Source organism: Castor canadensis, chromosome 6, assembly GCF_047511655.1.
Source record: "Castor canadensis chromosome 6, mCasCan1.hap1v2, whole genome shotgun sequence".
Lineage (NCBI taxonomy): Eukaryota > Metazoa > Chordata > Mammalia > Rodentia > Castoridae > Castor > Castor canadensis.
In genome coordinates this window covers 8,879,106-8,897,791 of record NC_133391.1, presented here as the reverse complement: position 1 = coordinate 8,897,791, position 18,686 = coordinate 8,879,106, and the positions used below count along the sequence as shown (strand labels likewise).

The 18,686-nt window shown below is 37.7% G+C and overlaps 1 pseudogene; it reads right to left on the bottom strand.

The window, feature by feature from the left end:
- LOC141424255 (vomeronasal type-2 receptor 116-like) overlaps positions 1-18,686 on the bottom strand; it is an 80,227-nt pseudogene that overhangs the window by 14,354 nt on the left and 47,187 nt on the right.

Genomic DNA, 18,686 nt, shown 5'->3' with positions numbered 1-18,686 from the left:
TGACACAATGACTTATGTGTTAAAGGCTTGGTCCCCAGCCCTGGTGCTTTCTAGAAAGCAAGGATACTTTAAGCGTTTGTTTTAGTGGGAGTAAATTTGGTCATTAGAAGTACACAGTTAAAGATGATATTAGTACCCCAGGTAAAATTCCGTGTTTGTCTTTATTCCTCTGTTGTCATGAGGTGTGTACTTACTTTGCTACCTGCTCCAACCATGATGCTGTGCCTTGCCATAGACCTTAAAGGACCAGGCCAAGTTCAAGAATGAAACTTTCAAAACTGTTAGCTGAATAAACTGTTTTTCATTAGAAGTTGATTTTCTCATGCATTTTGTCACAGTGAAGGACAGCTGAGTTACAGCTATTGTGTGTATTTTACGATTGCAAAATATCAACACAGAAACATGTTGGTAAACAAATGTGTTCCTTTCTCACCCATGATTGACTTAATAAGAATAAACTCTAAGTTGCAAGTTATCAACCAAACATTGCTGGATCATGAATCAACATCAAGAATATTAAATCTAAACAAGTATTGCTTGCTGATGTGTGAAATTCAAAGCTTTATGATTTGATCCAACCCACCTCTAAAGTTCCTGAGTAACATTCTATCAGATCCTCATGTAGAGATAATTGTTGACCATGTAGACCATATGGGGAAAACTTTCCTACTTTCACTTTATGTCTAAGACCTTCTGGAAAATTCCAAAAGTTGAGAATGTCATACTCTGCCTCCAATTTCCTTTTCTCATCCAAAATCACTTGGTCTCCAGCAGGGTTGTTAAACTGAATGTTCTTCAGAGAGGGGTGCAGCTAAAAGAGATGCATCATCCTAAGATGAACTGGATTCCATGGTTAAGACAGAAAATCTGAACTGAGAAAACCTCCTTATTGGCTTAATCCTGCTTCTTGACACAAGTACAACAATGACGTAGTACAAAGGAAAAGCTAGAGAACCAAAATATCATGATCAGAGGATCAAAATGACAGTTTCAACAGAAAACACCAATGTGCATTGTGTTGACATTTCTCATAAGTTCCACACTGAGACTCAAAAAATGAGCAACTTAAAAACACTAAAAATAGACTAGCTAGGTAAAAGTCTTCTGGATATTTGGAAGGGTTAGCTGACTGGATGAAATTTCTGAAACCAGAAATGTCTCCATGGTGGTGTGAAAAAATAAGATGTCCATGGAATGAGTATAAATTAGATATCTATTACTTCTTGTTACATCCCATTGAGAATTCATGACTCTGACGTTGCCTATCATTAAATCTCCCCAAAATTATACATTAAACCTTCCAAGAAATCACTGTCAACACAAGTGATGATCACATTTGCTGATGATTTTATGATCTGGTGATGTTTTGACCAGGCATTTGGAAAAAAGGACACTATGGTGACTGGGATCATTTCCACAAAGACAGATTCCGTGCTTGTCCATCTCTTCTCTCATGTCTGAGAGAATCTGAAAACCTCTGTGGTCTTTTGAAATGAAGAGGCCCACCCAGGTCCATCTGAAATAAAGCATCAAGGAGACCATGCCAAGGACTAGAGATGTTTCTTTGGGAGCTATCTGATAGAGAGATGTGAACTTGTCATCGTCACTGAGGATAGGATCAAAATGCCCAAAGGTAATCTAAAGGGAAAAGGAAATTGGAAGCCAAATGAAGAAGAGGACAGTCTAGAAGTACAATCTGAGGCCTGGTACGTACTAAGCATGAAGAAAAGAGGTAGAAAATAAGGTTTGCTCATTACACTTCATAAGAACTCTCTAGAAGACCATAAGTCAGTTTCAGAAATCTAAGAAAGCCTACTATCTGCTCCAATTTCTCCCATTTCTGCATTCCAAACAAAAGGGAACATGGTGGTCCATAAAGTGTTTGGCATTAAGAATGGAGAACTTTATAAAATCAAGTCTCATCCTTTTGTTCCTCCTGACACCTGTTAATTGTAGCAAAGAAGCCATGGTTTCATCTATCCCCATCCCACTCACACCCTTACCTGCGGAAATTTGTAGAGCTCCAGCAGTGTCCCAATCTGGGCAGATATTACCCATGAAGATCCTGTAAGTGCTGCTGCAGACTTGCTCTCTCTTCTACAGGTGTAATTAGGAATAATTTTCTCACTCCCAGAAAGCCAAATGAAGGAATTTGTCAATGTCTACCATTCAGTGTGTAGGACATTATAGATATCAAATCCCAGAGATATGTTCTGTAGAAGAAGGGGGTTCCTGTTGATCTCCTCAATGTCAAAATCCATGGCTAGAACAAACTGGTAGTTCTTTAAGGAAAGCCTGCATAGAAACCATTGTATTGTCCATTAGGAATAATAAGTACGTGATCTGTTCAAATCCAAAGCAATGATGTCTTTGCATTCATGTGTGTGTCTCTAAATTTAATATGTCACATAATCAGTGCCTATTTGTATCCATTAAGAATATGTGTTTTTATTTTGGTTTAGGTTAGGTCATAAAAAATAATGTCCCACAAATGAGATTCAAGTCTTTATATGGACAGGGAAAGAAAGGGAGAGGGAGAGGGGGAGATAAAAGAGGGTGGAGACAGAGAGGTTTAGGGTAGGGGGAAAGGGCAGGGAAGAATGAGAAGGCTGTAAGAGGGACAAGAGAGGGGAAGGAAAGGTGAGGGGGAAGGGAGAAGGTAGGGGAGATTGCTTTGTCATCTGACTGAAAAATTTGTGGTGCAAATTATGCTTGGCTTTTCCTATGCCACATGTGTGAAAATGTATATTTGTTGTTAAATGAACCCAGGATGTTACCTGACTATATGAAATCACAGTTTCTTAACAACTACCTCCTCCCTAGGAACACAAATTTTGTTTTTGCTTGCCTAACCATTATCTGAGGTCCTGTGACCATGAGACTTGAACATGGTCCATAATACCATCAGCCCAGTTAACTGGTATCTTCTTTACCACCACTTTTCCAAACTCAATCCCATAACATGGTGTAAGACAGTGCTTATAGTGTGTAAGTCTGGATACTAAGATTATAATTTTTATTCTTGAACTTGTTGCTTGTGTATTTATTTCAAATACAGGGTGATATAAATCAAACTGCCCTCCAGTTCAGAACTTCTAGAACACCTGCACTGCATTTGGAAGATATGTAGTGCCAGTATCTTGCATATTTGCTCGTCCATTTCACATCATCTGTGACTGGCGGCAGAGTTTTGGGTATAAGTCCTCACAGCAATAGGAAGTGAATATAAGAGTGAGCTTTGGTCTTAACTCAGTGTTGTGTGTGTCTTGGTGGATAAAGGATTTTGATGTGACATAGCCTGATCACTTTGGTTATCATAGGAATGACAGGGAAACTTGGAACTGCTCCAACCACAGTGATTAGTTTTGGGAACCAGCAGCATCACACAGTTTATCACCTTAGACTAGTGACTATGGATGAGGTATCTGGGCCTACTCTGTCAACAGGGAGAGGTTCAGATGTGTATAGTCTTCTCTCTTTGCACTTTGTTGTATGTGTTTTCATTTTCAACACAGGAACAGATTATGTGTGACAGGCTTGATTTTGCTTTGTGTCCATTAATGATACAGTAATAATATACCAGCAAACCATTCCCTGCAAACCTTTCAAGGATATAGTGTAAATGACAACAGGCTAAGACAAAGAAATACCAAATTCTTAGAATTTCTTCAAAGACAGACCCAAATGAAGCCAGAAAAGGAAGGAAGACTGAAGTAAATAAATACGTGATACTCAAAAGGCCAAATGACATCCTATGTCAAAAAGTATCATGAACCTTTCAGGAAACTATGACCTCACCTTGTTCTCCAAATGAGGTAACAGTAGGAGATCAGGAAGTATTGGGAAGGGGAGAAAACTCAGAGAACTAAAAGAGCCATTTTAAAGAAACAAATTCCATGAACTGGAAGAAAACAAAGAGAAATGTTTCATTACTCTACTGAAAAACTTAATAAAAACAAAGAAAGAATTAAAAAAATCAAACAGAATTTCTTGAGTTTTTAAATACTTTCAGCAAAATTTAAAAACATGACAGAAGTGAAGAATAGCAAGACAGATCAACAAAAGAAAGACCAAATGTTCTTTTAGACAGGCTGTTTAAAACACACAACTGAAGAACAATAATGAAGAAGTTGACAATGACTTATGGCTACTTTGAAAAAGTTCAAAAGAGAAAATATTTGTACTATCGGAATTTAAGAAGCAGTTGAGAAAGCCAAAAATGTAGGAAGCCTATTCAAATGAATAATAACATTCAAACTCCCCAACATAGAGAAAGATACAAATATCTAGGTAGAGGAGGATCAAAATTAAGCATTCACAGGTAAGCAAAACCAAGTTTGCCTGAAGCCATAGTATACTGAAACTGTCAACAGGTGAAAGATAAAGAGAAGATTCTCAAGCTTAAAAAAGATTAGTAACAAATAAATATAAGTTTAACCCTGCTGGCCTAAGATGGGAGTTCTCAGCACAAACATACAGTCATGGAGTGCTATTTGAGTTTCACAGAGAAGAAGAAGGAGGAGGAAGAGTAGAAGGAAAAGAAGAAGAAGTACAAGAAGAACAGCAAAAACAAAAACCTGTAACACAAAAAGATCTCCTATTAAAAAGAATTATCCTAGAAGGTAACACACACGCACAGGAAATTAATGTGAGTCAACTCCCTGTATAGCTATCCTTATCTCAACCAGCAAAAACATTTGTTCCTTCCTATTATTGCTTATATTCTCTCTTCAACAAAATTAGAGATAAGGGCAAAATAGTTTCTGCCGGGTATTGAGGGGGTGGGGGGAAGAGGGAGGAGGCGGAGTGGGTGGTAAGGGAGGGGGTGGGGGCAGGGGGGAGAAATGACCCAAGCATTGTATGCACATATGAATAATAAAAGAATAAAAAAAGTTAATGAAGGTTCTTAGAATAATTGGTTTAATCTGAAAATTTCCTTTAATAAAATATCATACTGTTTATAAAACAACAACAACAACAACAAAATAAAAAACCCCAAGAGAACTCCTTTAGCCATGAAGGAAGAATAAAGACTTCCCTAGAGAAATAAATGTGACAGAATTGTCACACAAGACATGTTCTGCAAGAAATAACATGGGGTAATTATTACATGGAAATATATATATATACATATTGTGTATACAAAAAAATAAATATGCTTATATATATTCATGTATATACAAATCTAAGGAGGGTTTTTATTATGACATTCTGATACATTTCTATGTATATTTATTGTGTTTAACCCCTGTATTTCTTATGAGTATCAAGTCTCTCATTTTTTGTTTATTTCTATGTTTGTATCATGATTATGTTAGTTTGTTTTTATTTAAAAGTACTCCAAAGAGCTTGCTTTTATCAACTGATATTTTCATAATGCCCATCTTGTTCACTAATTGAAATACTTCTGTAGACAAACCAAAAGTATGGAACACAGAGTCAAAACATACAGCAGCAACAATTCTCTTAACCACGGAAATGGACTATTAAAAGAGGATGCAAAGGGGGTCTGCAATAAACTGGGGAACAAGTTATAACCTGGCTATAGGGAGATCTGATCAAACAGAATTAGTGGGGATGTGGATGGAATGTATTTTCTTATTTAGAGACACAGAGTGAATGAATGGATACAATACAAGACCCAACTCTATGTTACTCCCAAGAATCTCACTTCAACTCTTAGGATAAGCATGGCCTGACATTGAAGCTGTGATAAAGCAGGAATGACCATATTAACATCAGATAAAATATACTTAAGTCAGTGCAATATAAAAGCACACAGAGGGTCATAATATGATAAAGGAGTTACTTCAGCAAGACAACCTTCTTAAAAATATTCATTCATCAAATATCAGAACACTCAAATATACAAAGAATATCTTAATGATTCTATATTCAGAGGAATTCTCAGATTCAGAAACTGGAAAATCCATTAATATCCCACCTGCAATAGACAGAGATCCAGACTGAAAATCAATAGCAAAATATTCCAAGTTAAACTGCATTCTAACCAAACATATCTAATAGATATCTACTTTACCATCCAGGCATCATCTTCAAATACACATTTTTCTTATCAGCACATGGAAATGGTGAAGGATGGATCATATCATAAAACCTAGGAAAATGTCAAAATTAAAAATATAACTATATGTAAAGCTTAATTTCAGGCAAAACCATAAAAGGAAGTCAACAAGAAAACCTCAGATTGAAGATGTATGTGAATATTTAAAAATGACTTGAGAATTCAATGGATCAAAAGCAAAAATCAAGAAGGAAATTAAAATGTTTCTCACAATAAAAGAAAATATGCAACACCATACTGTATGATATAGTGTCAGCAGCGCCAAAAGAAACCTTCATAGTAATCAATGCATAAATTGGAGAAAAATAAGAATAGCTGCAAATAATATCCTTTAACTGACTCTTCAATGAGCTAGAAAAAAGAACTAACTAAATACAAAATTAGTACAAGAAAAGAAATAATTATGATCAGAGAAGAAAGTGAAATGGAGATTAAAGAAATAATGGCAAAGACATCTTCATAATTTGAGGAGATCCTAGATTAAGAAATGGACACAACAATGAACTAAATAACACCAGTGATGAAAGGCACAACAAAAAGAGAATAGCTCAATAACGATCATAAGGAAGTATATGCCAATAAATTGCAAGTCTAGAAGTTGTGGAAAAAAATTAGGGAAATGCATCTTACTAGAACTGAACTGGAAAGACATAGAAATCTTGGACAGATGAATAACAAAGACGGAATGAAAATAGAAATCCTCTTCAAAGAAAAAACAAAGACTTAATGGATCCACTGATGAATTGCACCAGTCATTTAAGAACAGCAAGGTCACAGTTATATCAGTCCAAAGAGCTCTGAGGCAGTGTTTCACAGTCTCATGGCTATAAATTATAATTGTGCACTTTCCATTTCAAAAAGATAGAAGAAACTATTTTGAAAGTTTTGAGTACAAACAATGGATATTGTGTTAATAATACTTCAACTGCACAACATAGTATAATGAGGCAAAAGGCAGCAAAGAAATCGAATGTCCAGTTTTGTCAATGATAAATGCTCTTAGAGACTCAAGGCACAAATGAAGTGAAAATGTCAGTTACACATAGGTGTGAAAACGCCAATAAAATGGATGAGAAATTCAGCAAAGACAAAAGAATGAAACTGAAATGTTGGAGAAGAAAAGCTCAATATAAAACAGCTGGAAGCATCATCAATCTAAAACCAACTCCCAGAGACTAATGACTCAATGAAGAAATGGGCAAGTGACCTGAGGTGAAATTTTTTTTAAAAAAGAAACAGAAATGGCCAAAAACAGATGAAGAAGATCCCACTGTCCCTGGCTATAAAGGAAATGCAAATCAAACCACATTACGAATTCACCTCACTCCTCTTAGAATGGCTATCATCAAGAACGCAAAACAACAAATGTTGGTGAGGATGGGAATGTGAAGAGGAACTGTAAACTGTTCCTTGGTTGTATTAAATTAGTACAACCATGTGGAAAGCAGTGGGGAGGTAACTCAATAAACTAATAGAAGAACTGTCATAACAACCTGCAATATCACTCTTGGGCATATATTCAGATGACTGTATATCAGGATGCAATAAACACACTTGCACACCCTTGTTTAATGCAGTATTATTCACAATGGCAAAGCTATAGACACAGCTCCAATTCTCTACAGCTGATGAAAACATTAAGAAAATGTGATATTCATGCACCATGGATATTTTTCAGTCATACAGAAGAATAAAACATTTTCATTTGCAGGTAAAAGGATGGAACTGGAGACCATGAAGTTATGCAAAGTAAGCCACGTTCAGAAAGACACAGGTCACATATTTTCTCTAACCTGTGGAAGATAGGTCCAAATACAAATACTGGCAAGCAGTATGTATATTCAATCTACACATAGCATCATTCAAATGTGGCAGTGTTGGAAGTACTAGGGAAGAGGGAAAGGGAAGAGAATGATAGGAAGTGAATAATATTGAAATATTTTCCAACTGTGTAAGAAAAATACACAATAAAACATTCTGAAAACTGTTGACCAATGCAGTGTGATTGATAAAGGTCAAGGAAAAGTAACAAAGGGGGTTAAACTGAGTCAATTATGACATATTAAGTGGCACAATACCAAGGTAAGCCCCCTGTACATTCAAAAGAGCCTTAGACATTGAAGGTCAGGAATGTAAACATGTTGTTAAGGGAAGAGTAACAGTGGGAGGTTGAGGGAAAGATGAAAAAGTAATGGAGGTTGAAGATGGCTATGAGTATTCTGTAAATGTATGAATATGGAACAATGAAACCTGATGAAGTCAATTTAAGAAAGGGGACAGGGAAGAGAAAGAAGGGAGGGGATGAACCAAACTGGGGTACATTGCATCCATATATGGAAATGTCACATTGAAACCCCACATACAGCTCTTAAATAATATTAAAATGTAAAAAAAGGAAATGGGTTCAATTTCAAACAAAATTATGATTTTATTATATTCACATAACCATAAATAAAAGAATTTTTCCTGCTCACTAGCCAATATTGCAGAAGATACTTTCAGGAATCCCACTCACAGATGAAGAAGAAATGGTCAAAATCAATAGAGTCAGGGAAACACTAAATCCCATGAGAAGAATATACAATCAAATGAGAATGGAGGAAGAATCACACATGGTGAATTTCATAAAGTACAAAACTCCAAGCTGAGTAAGTGGGCAAGGAAATAGACATGAAGTACTGAAGTGGAATGTAAAATAAATTATACATTTATACATTATATATTTATACAGTATAAATAATCAAATAAAAAAGTAGTACCTTTACAAGACAAATCAGATTAACAATCCTTATTCATACTGATCCTCCACATAAAACAGAGAGAAGAATCTAGTAAATAAAGTGAGAGGTGAAAAAGTAGATATTAGAATTTTGGATACCACCAAAATCCAGAGGATCAATAGGGGATATTTTGAAAAGTGTATTAAAATAAATTGGAAAATCTGACCAAATGGATAAATTTCTACACATGTAAGACAAACTAATAGAAAGAATAGGATCTAAGAAACCCAAATAGATTTATATTGTGCAAAGATAGGAAGCATTAACAGGACTTCCCAACAAAGTAACACCCAGGACTGGATTCATTCACTGCTAAATTCTCCCAAAACTTAAGACAAGAAATAACACCAATGGTTCTGAAACTGTAGTGTAAATTAAACTTGAAACATTGAATGCTAAATACATCTTACCTCCAGTATTAGCCTGATAGCAAAAGCAGAAAAAGACAAACAAAAAAGGAAATAATACTAAAATATCCTTGAAACATAAACACAAAAATTGTCAAAAAATTACAAATAGTAATCAACAAAAGGTTAAGAAGCAAAACTAGCAAAGCTACGTCAAAACTGCCTTGAAACTATAGTACATAGTCACAGTGACAAAAACAGCATGCGGTAGAATGAAGACCATAATTTTCATAACACCAGAATTTAATATGCTTCTGGAATTTCTTAGTTTATTTTATATACAATAAATTAGAGGTAAAGAAAGAATGAAAAGTAAGAATCAGGTGGCACTATTTTGCAGAAGATGAGCGTGTTCACCTGGAGATTCAACTGAATACATGAAGAGGTCACACAATCAATATAGTAGTACCATAGCCAAACAAAGAGAAAATGTGCAATTGTCAATTACTCAAATAAGAAGCAATCACATAAAGCATGAGGGGGAAATAAGTATACTGTGGCAAAAGACATAAATACAATATAACTGGCACCTCAGACCAACTGGAAAAACTTACCCAGGAACAAGAAACTCTTTTCTTTTTTAAATTATAGATTTCAATGGCTATGAGAAAGTTCTACTAATGGAACTTGTTCAAAGGAAAAGTTGCTCAAAGTTGTGAAAATGTCCATCTACATAAGTGATTCATAGATTCATGGTAATGTCTTCAAAACTAATGATATTCCAAAAACCTACCACAAATGCTTTTGTAAGTTTTATCTTAAAGAAGTGTCTAAGTGAAGTAGTATTAAATTGGAGGGGAAAAATCTCACGGGGCTTATCATTTATTTCTGGCTGTACTTGCATTTCCAGATTTGACACAGCATCCCAGGATGACACGCATCTTATTTGAAACAGTAACTGGATGTCTACAGTCATAAGTGTTTTCATGACCATGGGCACAAGTACAGAACTTCTCAGTAGAGATACTATTAGATACATTTGTGAGTAAAGAAATGTTATCACAGCGTTGATCTACAAGAAGGGGAATTTTGTTCTAGTGTCTCAGTACAGAACACATGCAATTGACTTGGATTGCTTTTCTAAGGATGATCTCTTGGTGCTAGCTTTCAGCCCAGGCTGGAGGAATCCCAGTGATGGTGGAGCAAATGCATAGAATTCAGCCTTGTTACAGAAAAGAGAAAAAGAAAAAAGAATATACTTGCTCCTGTTGAAAGAAAAGTACACCATAACCACAAAATAAGTTAGGGATGTTTCTGGGAAGGTAGGGGAAGAAGTGCCATGTTGGGGTTATTATCAGCAATGCTCTATGTTTCACAGATCACTTGGGCAGTATTCTTTCAGAAATCAAATGGAAGAAAGTAACATAAAGCCATAACTTACTTTGTAGAAAGTCCTGGCATGGCTGGATCACTGCTTGTATTATTTTGACAAAAGAATAAAGCAGGAAAAACCTTCCAATCAGTACATCTCCATCTTTGTATATACTGGGTTTAGAACTGGGAAAGGAGTCTGCATCACTAAATGAACTGAGATGGAGGGGAAGCTGGAGGGAAAGGAAAAAAATCAAGGGGAACATGTCTAGAAATGTGCAATTCTGGGTTGAGGCTGAGCCAACAGTGTCAGGCAGGTGTATATGTTTCCTATGTGCCTCTGTATATATGTTTTTATGTCAACTGGAATGTCCATTCTAATTTTCCAAATTCTTTCAGCCCAGTGTTTTCCATTCCCATGGAGGAATTTGGAGCAATTTCTGCCGTGGCCTTTGCATCTGAGGTCCTGCATCTATGAAATAAACATGAGCTGGAAAAGAAGTTTGAGGATCCTCCTTTCTATTCCAGGTGCTATGATTTCATCCAAGCCCACAGATGGTAAGGCCCCGGGAATGAATTAAACTTTCTTAGAGTTGTTCTGAAGTATGTGTCTAAAAACAATTTGCAGGAAAGCTATTTGGGATGTGGAAAATGAATTACATTATTGGATGCCATGTAAGGTGCGAGGCAAATTGGTAATAAAGGGCTCAGCCCAGTCAGGGCTTAACCAAAGCCAATGGGGCATCACTTCCTCCAATTCAAGTACTCAGGAGAGACAGCTTCACACACCCAAGGTTCATGCATTCCCCTAATATTCCTTGTATTACTTAGGCATGTCTCCACATACCTATTGCATTTTAGGGACATTCACAGATACATGTGTTTCACAATAATCAACCAATAATCAAGTTGACAATTGAAATTCCAAATCAGTAGTGCAAGGTAGATGCAGAAATCAAGTTGTATATTTGCATTCTGAGCTATGACTTTCTTCACTCTTGATGTCTTCTTTTATCTATGCTGAGTTAATCATCTTCGGTTGTTCTGAAGAAAGTAACAATCCTACCCAGGGTCAAGCATAGAGGAAATGGAGCCACCCAATTGATACAAGTATGCCAAAATTATAAACAATCTTTAGGATTATTGTGATCATCTCCCAGACATAGCATCTTTCACAAGAATTTTATGCTTGCTCATTTGACTTTTCCTTGCAATCAAAATGCACTAAGTCATGTATTTCTCAATAAACAACGAGCCAAAGAGTGACTTTCTGTGCCAGTTACACTCCAGTCCCTGAGTGTATTTTTGTGAATATAGTCTCATGTCATAGCTCTCAGTTGAAATGAGACTGACACTTTCAGGAATTAATTATACACAAATTGCAGTATATGATGGAAAGAAAAGCTGTTTTTACCATAAAATATAATAACATATTTTACCTATTCTCGTCAAGATCTGTGGGATGGGGAAGTTTCCCTGGAATAGAAAATATGAGCTAACAACTTGAGAAGAATAAAGCAATTCATTGAACTCTGTGTAATGAATGTTGTGATAAAGATCTTGGTGTGCATAGAAAATGAAAATAAGATAAATCATTCTGAAGTACAGTGGACGTGAAATGAGACTTAAAAGAATGATGAGACATAAGTTCTCTTTATTGCCTATAGGAACAGTTACTTTTATGCACAGGGTAATAGGGAATGACAAAAATCTTTATCAAGAGATTGGTATGTTCCAATTTATATTTCAGAAAGAGTAGTTTGCCACTCATATTTAGAATGGATGGGAGACATGCAACAGTATTAATACAGAACTCACAAAAGATGTTGATGGATACATTCTGGAGAGACATGATGGTGGTTTGAGCTAGTACAGAGATGCAGTCATGATGAATTCATAAGAATTTGGTTTAAGCAATTAAAGTCTGCGATGACATTTTCAGAGATATGTCATGTATGATTCTCCAGTGACTGTAGTTTAACATCAAACTATTTGGTGTGTGGGTAATTACTAGAGGACTGACTGAAGAATTCATTTTTGAAGTATAAAGAAATGATGAGAAGATGCAAACAATAGTTACTCTGGTTTGGTCATTACAAAATGCATACCTGTATCACCCTAGCCCACTCATTCTAGGAAGCCAGTGTTACACTCATTCTAATACCCAATAAAAATGTGACTAAAAAGGGAATTACACACCAACATCTTTAATGGATAGAGATACAAAGATTCTCAGCAAAATACTGATAAAGAGAATGCAGAAACACATCACAAAGATATAGACCATGACCAAATGGGTTTAATTTGGATACAAGAATTGTTCAACATATGTAAATCTCTATATAAGATATAGCATATAAACAGAAGCAAGGACAATGCCCAAATGGCCTTATCAACAGATGTATTAAAAGGCTTGGCAAAATTCAACATCTTCATGATAAAAGCTCTGAAGAAACTAGGAGTGAAAGGAATATTCCCCAACATAATAAGGACTATATATGACAAAGCTATAGCTGACATTATACTAAATGAAGAAAAACTGAAATCATTCTTGCTAAAGTCAAGATTGAGACAGGGATTGTCACTTTCTCCACTCCTATTCAATATAGTTTTGGAATTCCTCACCAGATCAATAAGACAACAGCAAGAAATAAAAGGGATTCAAATAGGGAAAGTAGAATTCTAGCTATCCCTATTTGCAGACGACATGATACTCTCCCTAAAGATCCTCAAAATTCTACCGAAACTATTAGAAATCCTAACTTTTTTGGCAAAGTAGCAGGATGTAAAATTGACATACAGAAATCAGTAGCCTTTCTATACACCGACAATGAACACACAGAGAAAAAAAATCAGGTCAAACATCCCATTTACAATAGCCTCAAAACCAATAAACTTCCCTGGATATATTTAACAAAGGAAATAAAAAATGACTATAGTTCAACATAAAACTATGAGGTTCTGTGGGTAACTAATAGAAGGCTAACCAAAGAATCCAATTGTGAAGAAGAAAGAAATGAAAATATGCAAATACTGATTACTCTGATTTGGTCATTAAATGTTGTATGCAAGTATCACTTTTTTGTACCTTCTGAATATGCACAATCCTTGAGAGTCAATACAGAGACCAATACAAATTCAAGAAAGGAAAATTGTAATCACATGTAATGACAAATCTTCCTAGAAGAACTGTCCAAAACAATCAGACTTCAGGTTTAGGGCAAGATGGTAGACTAGAACAATCTTTTGTTTTTACTGCCTGAATGACAAGAATCAGATAACTAAGGGCAGGCTTTAATCTGAATAGCGAAAGAAATAACAAACACTGGGCATCAGAAAAGAGAAACTGGGGAGATGGAAACCACAAAGAAACAGAAAGGAGAAGAAAAAAGCAATGCAGTGCCATGCAGTGCAATCACAGCCTCAGGTGGGGATGAAGATGAAGATGCATTCACAAGGGAAGCCAAACTGCTACACTTCCCACAAGTCTAGACCCCAAGGTAGCATTTGGCAGTTCTACACGCACTTTAAGTCAGAACCACAGTGTAGCATTTGGTGAGATTATGATCATAGAGGGTGAAGCCTTGGCTAGGAAGTATGTTTATCACTTCTCTTGTGTTGGAAGACTATGGAAAGATGCCATCTGGAGAGGGACCTATTGAGATTGAGCTATTGTGGAGGAGTAAAATCAAGGAGGAATCAATGTTCAGTGAGTTTTGGGAATCCCTGACATCATGTTTGCATGGGAGATGGTCATGGGTGTTGGGCATTGAGAGTGAGAGGGTCTGGTGTGAACCACTGGAAAAGGTCAAGTAGCAAAGAGCTTTGTGAACAAAAAGCATGGTGGTTAGACATTCTTCCACCTCTGGAAAAGTGTGAATCCAATAACGTGAGGTTCAGGGTGGAAACAATTCACTGAGTATGCTTTGGCTGACTTAATCATGTCATTCAGGATGGGCATCTTGGATCTGTGTGTTCCTTCTAGGTGGAACAGAAAGCCTCAAGTCTATGTGCCCCAAATCACATCATACCCATGGCCTCCAAATGGAAGTGAATTTCTGGACAGGGTATGAAAGTTCACAGAGTCTTTCTGGAAATCCATGCTGTCCCATGTTAGTTGCTAGGTGGTGCTGAAACCCCGAACTCTTCCCAATCACATGATTTCCAAATCCTCCTTACCCTATAAGGAGATGAACTCCTGGATATCAATGGAAGCACTGAAACTAGCAAGTACATTTGCTTGACTCCTCAGGTACGCGTCTACATGTAGACAACTCAGTATTCTGTAAAATTCTATAACTCAGTTGGTGGACATTCTTTGGTTTAGTAACTTTTTGACCTGGATCACAAATTGGGAACCTTGTGAAGCAAGTAATATCCTATTCAACTGTGAGGTTATAATTCTTCCTGAGGCTAACAGTGGCTCCAAGTACACAAAGAGGGGAGACTGTTCTACTGAAATCAGTCCATAAGCAGACAAGGTGCCCTTTTACTTGAGACACCATGTGGTTTAGCTCAATTTGAATCCATCAGGCCCAGTGCTCTGAGCACATGGGCAAATGCTTGGCTACCAAGCCAGGCCATAGCCCGGTGTTTAGAAATACAACCTCAGTCTTGCCACTACACTCTCCTGCCTGAACACTGAAAATAGTTCAACCGAAGACTACAGGTGATGAAAACTTTCAAACAATTGGTTGTTTTCTCATGAAAACTCTAATGCAGAAAATTAGGAAATATGAAAAATAAATAAACCACTTGACTTATCCTAAACTCAGTATCTACAAAGTAACAAACACTAACAATAGTGAAGAAGAGGAAATCTGAGTCAAAGAATGTTTTTAATTTAATTTTTAATTTTTCCCTTTTTCTGGGTGTATATACATTGTGGCATTTATAAATGTTCTTATAACATATCAAATATATCATACTTGAATTCACATTGTGTTTTATCCACCCTTCCACACATTCCTGGAATAGATCCTGCAGGTATCTTTTTTCCATTTACATACATGTATACAAAATGTTTGCAGCATATCCACCATCCCATGTGCTTTCCCTAATCACTCCCTCTTCCCACTAGTACCAAACTGCCAGTTAGGTCATTTTCCACCTTCCCATTCTTCAACTTTGTAAATGAGAAAAAATGGCATTTATGTTTGGAAAGGCATCTACACAGGGAGTTTCCTTGTGACTTTCCACATATATATGTTTTAAAACTTGAATTTGTTCATGTCCTCTGTTTTTCTTATTTTGACTTTAGCCACCTTCTTATGGTAGCTTCAACAAGCTTAGAAATTCTATACTCATTCGTTTTTGTTTTTGGTGGATCTGGGATTTGAACTCAGGGTCTCACACTTCCTAGGCAGATGCTAACCACTTGAGCCACTCTGCCACTTATAGTCATTCTTTTACAGAGAGTATATCAACCATATTCAACTTCTGAACTTCCATCTTTTATCCACCCTTCACCTGCACAAAGAAGAGTGAAGATGAAGAAATTTCAGACAAGGAATTTATCAAATGATTATAAGAATGATCAATGTAGTGAAAGAGGGCATGAATAAATGCACAAAGAAATAACATGACAAAACAAATAAAGACTGATCAGAAATAAAGAAGTCAATGAAGACCATAAAAGATAAATTTCAGTAAAGTCACAGAAATAGTGATAGAAATCAAATTATAAGTCTCTGAATAAAAAGCTCATGAAATGACTGGAACATTTAAGAATTGAGTTCACCAGTGTCCAGGTCACTAAATGGCCCCTCAGTCCTCCATCTGTCTATGAGAATCACCTGTGGAAAGGGGGCATCCTGCACCTGGCTGGGAAGCCCTGGGATTCTTCTTTCTCTCACCAGTCAGGTAGAGGGAAGACAATGTGCAAACCATCTGAGGCAAGGACACAACAGGTAGTGATCACAGGAGGTTGAGCTGTGAGTGAGGTGATGTGGACAGGTTCTTACCTGTGGCTCCAGTGCAGGTTTTTGTCATATGGAGGGAATTAGTTTTCACAACAATTTCATGATGCAATTTGCATCTTCAGAATGTCCCACAAGCTGGCATGCAGGATGGAATGTGTGAGTGTGGGGGAGCGAAGGTTCTGCTTGAGGAGAGGTATATGTATAGTGCTATGTGGCCTGAAGACAACAGTTAACGTGGGGTGCAGCCTGGTGTTCCAGATTAACCTGCTGTGTGACCCAGGAAGTCGCTTACCTTATCTGAACCTCCCAGAGCATAGAGGCCTAGAGTGCTGGCCTTCATGGTCCTTCTCAGAAACAAGGGTTATGGGTCTTAGTTATGGTGTCCAGAATGAGGAGGCCACAACATTTTGTGTCTAAGCCTTACTCCAGGGGAGGGACCAGGGAGAGTGGAGCTCTGCTGATTACCTCCTCTGTGTTGCACAGTGCAGGTGGCCTTCATTCATCATGCATTTACACGTCACAGCCTCTGCTTCCACTGTCTAGTGATAAGTAACATCAATAATCATTTTGACAGCACATCTGGGATCCAGGATCTAGTCTAAGCTCATGATAGGATTGATGGACATAACCCTCCCAATAATGATGAGGTAGATACCAGTATCACTCACATATTAGAACTGAGGAAACAGAACCACAGAGAAGCAGAGTAAACTGCTCAAGGTCACACAGTTGGAGCTGCCCAGTGAATGACATATTGTGAAGCTGGCATTAGTGGTCCCATTATAGAGACCACAAGAACAGGATACTGGGAGCCAGTTGGGTTGAGTGATTTCCTAGAGGAGCTCACTGAGTTCCCTTACCCCAGAAGCACAATTAAGTCCTTAAAACCAACCCTAGGTACCTCTGCAGGCCTCTCTCACATTTTTTATGCAAAAAGTCACCCAAGCTTGGCACTTGTGCCCAAGCTTGACTGCCCCAAGCTAGAAGAGGGGAGAGATGTACAGTATCTATTCAGGGTGTTGACCATGTGGCTTTTACTTTAGAGTGAACCCAGAATGAATGTGGATGAATGGGACAAAGCCACCATTGCAGAGGTAACTATGCCTATTGGCCATGCATCATATCTCCCATGCATGAGATCGATGTGTTTGCAGTGTCACCTCCTGCCAAAAGTCTGGGGAGACTCAGCTGTCCCTTGACTTTTTTGGCCTGTCCCTCGCCTTCTTTGCAGTGTTTGCCTGTCTGATGACCTTGGGTTGGCATTCAGACAGAAGTCCAGCAAAGCTTCTCCCACCACCAGGCCCTGACACAGGTGCTCTAAATCATTATGTTATTTTTGGGAGGTAGGGCAGGATGCTGTGGTAAGAGGAAAAGGAAAAGTCAATGCTTGAGGCTGAGTTCTCTGAATTTGAAGCCAGATTGTCCATGTTCAGTATCTGTGACCATGGAGGTGTCAATTGCTCTGTCTGTGCTCAGGTTTTTCATCTGCAAACCAGGGTTGAAACCCCAGCCTGGTACACAACAGACATTCAACAATGGTGGCCTTTTGTAATGATGGTGGCGATAGATGGAAAGAGTTGGGAGGGCTGTGAGGCATGTCCACATTATATGGATGGCCCGGACTTCTGCACTTCATTGACCTTGACTTTGAACCTGGCCTTTCTTCCCTACCAGGATGAGAGTGTTCAGCCACTGAATAGGCAGTGAAATTCCTGGTAGAGAGTTCTTATTGTGAAACATATGACTGGCCTCTGGTCCCCATGCTTCAGGGATTCCACTAGTTGGCTATCAAATAGACTTCCCAAAACCCATCTGACTGTGTTCCTCTGCTCAAAGACCCCCCATGAGGTACATAGCTCTGTGGCCCGAGTCTCTCCTCAGTGTTGCAGGGCCCATGATGGGCCACACCCATTTGTGCAAGGCTGCCCCCATCTCTGTCCATGTGCTCAGGCTGGTCCCTTTGTCTGCTAAGCACTGAGTCCCACCTCATGACCTGCTCTAAACATTTCCTCCATGAACCAGTCCCTGGGTCATTCTCGTTGTTCCCACGTTTCCTTATATCAATGTTTGGGTTTTCTGTAATTCTTCTCAGCACACAAGGGGCCCCTTCTGCAAGGGAAAATAGGCATCTCTGTAGGTCTGGAGCTCAGGCTCCTGACATTTGTTAAAGAGTAAGTGGGTG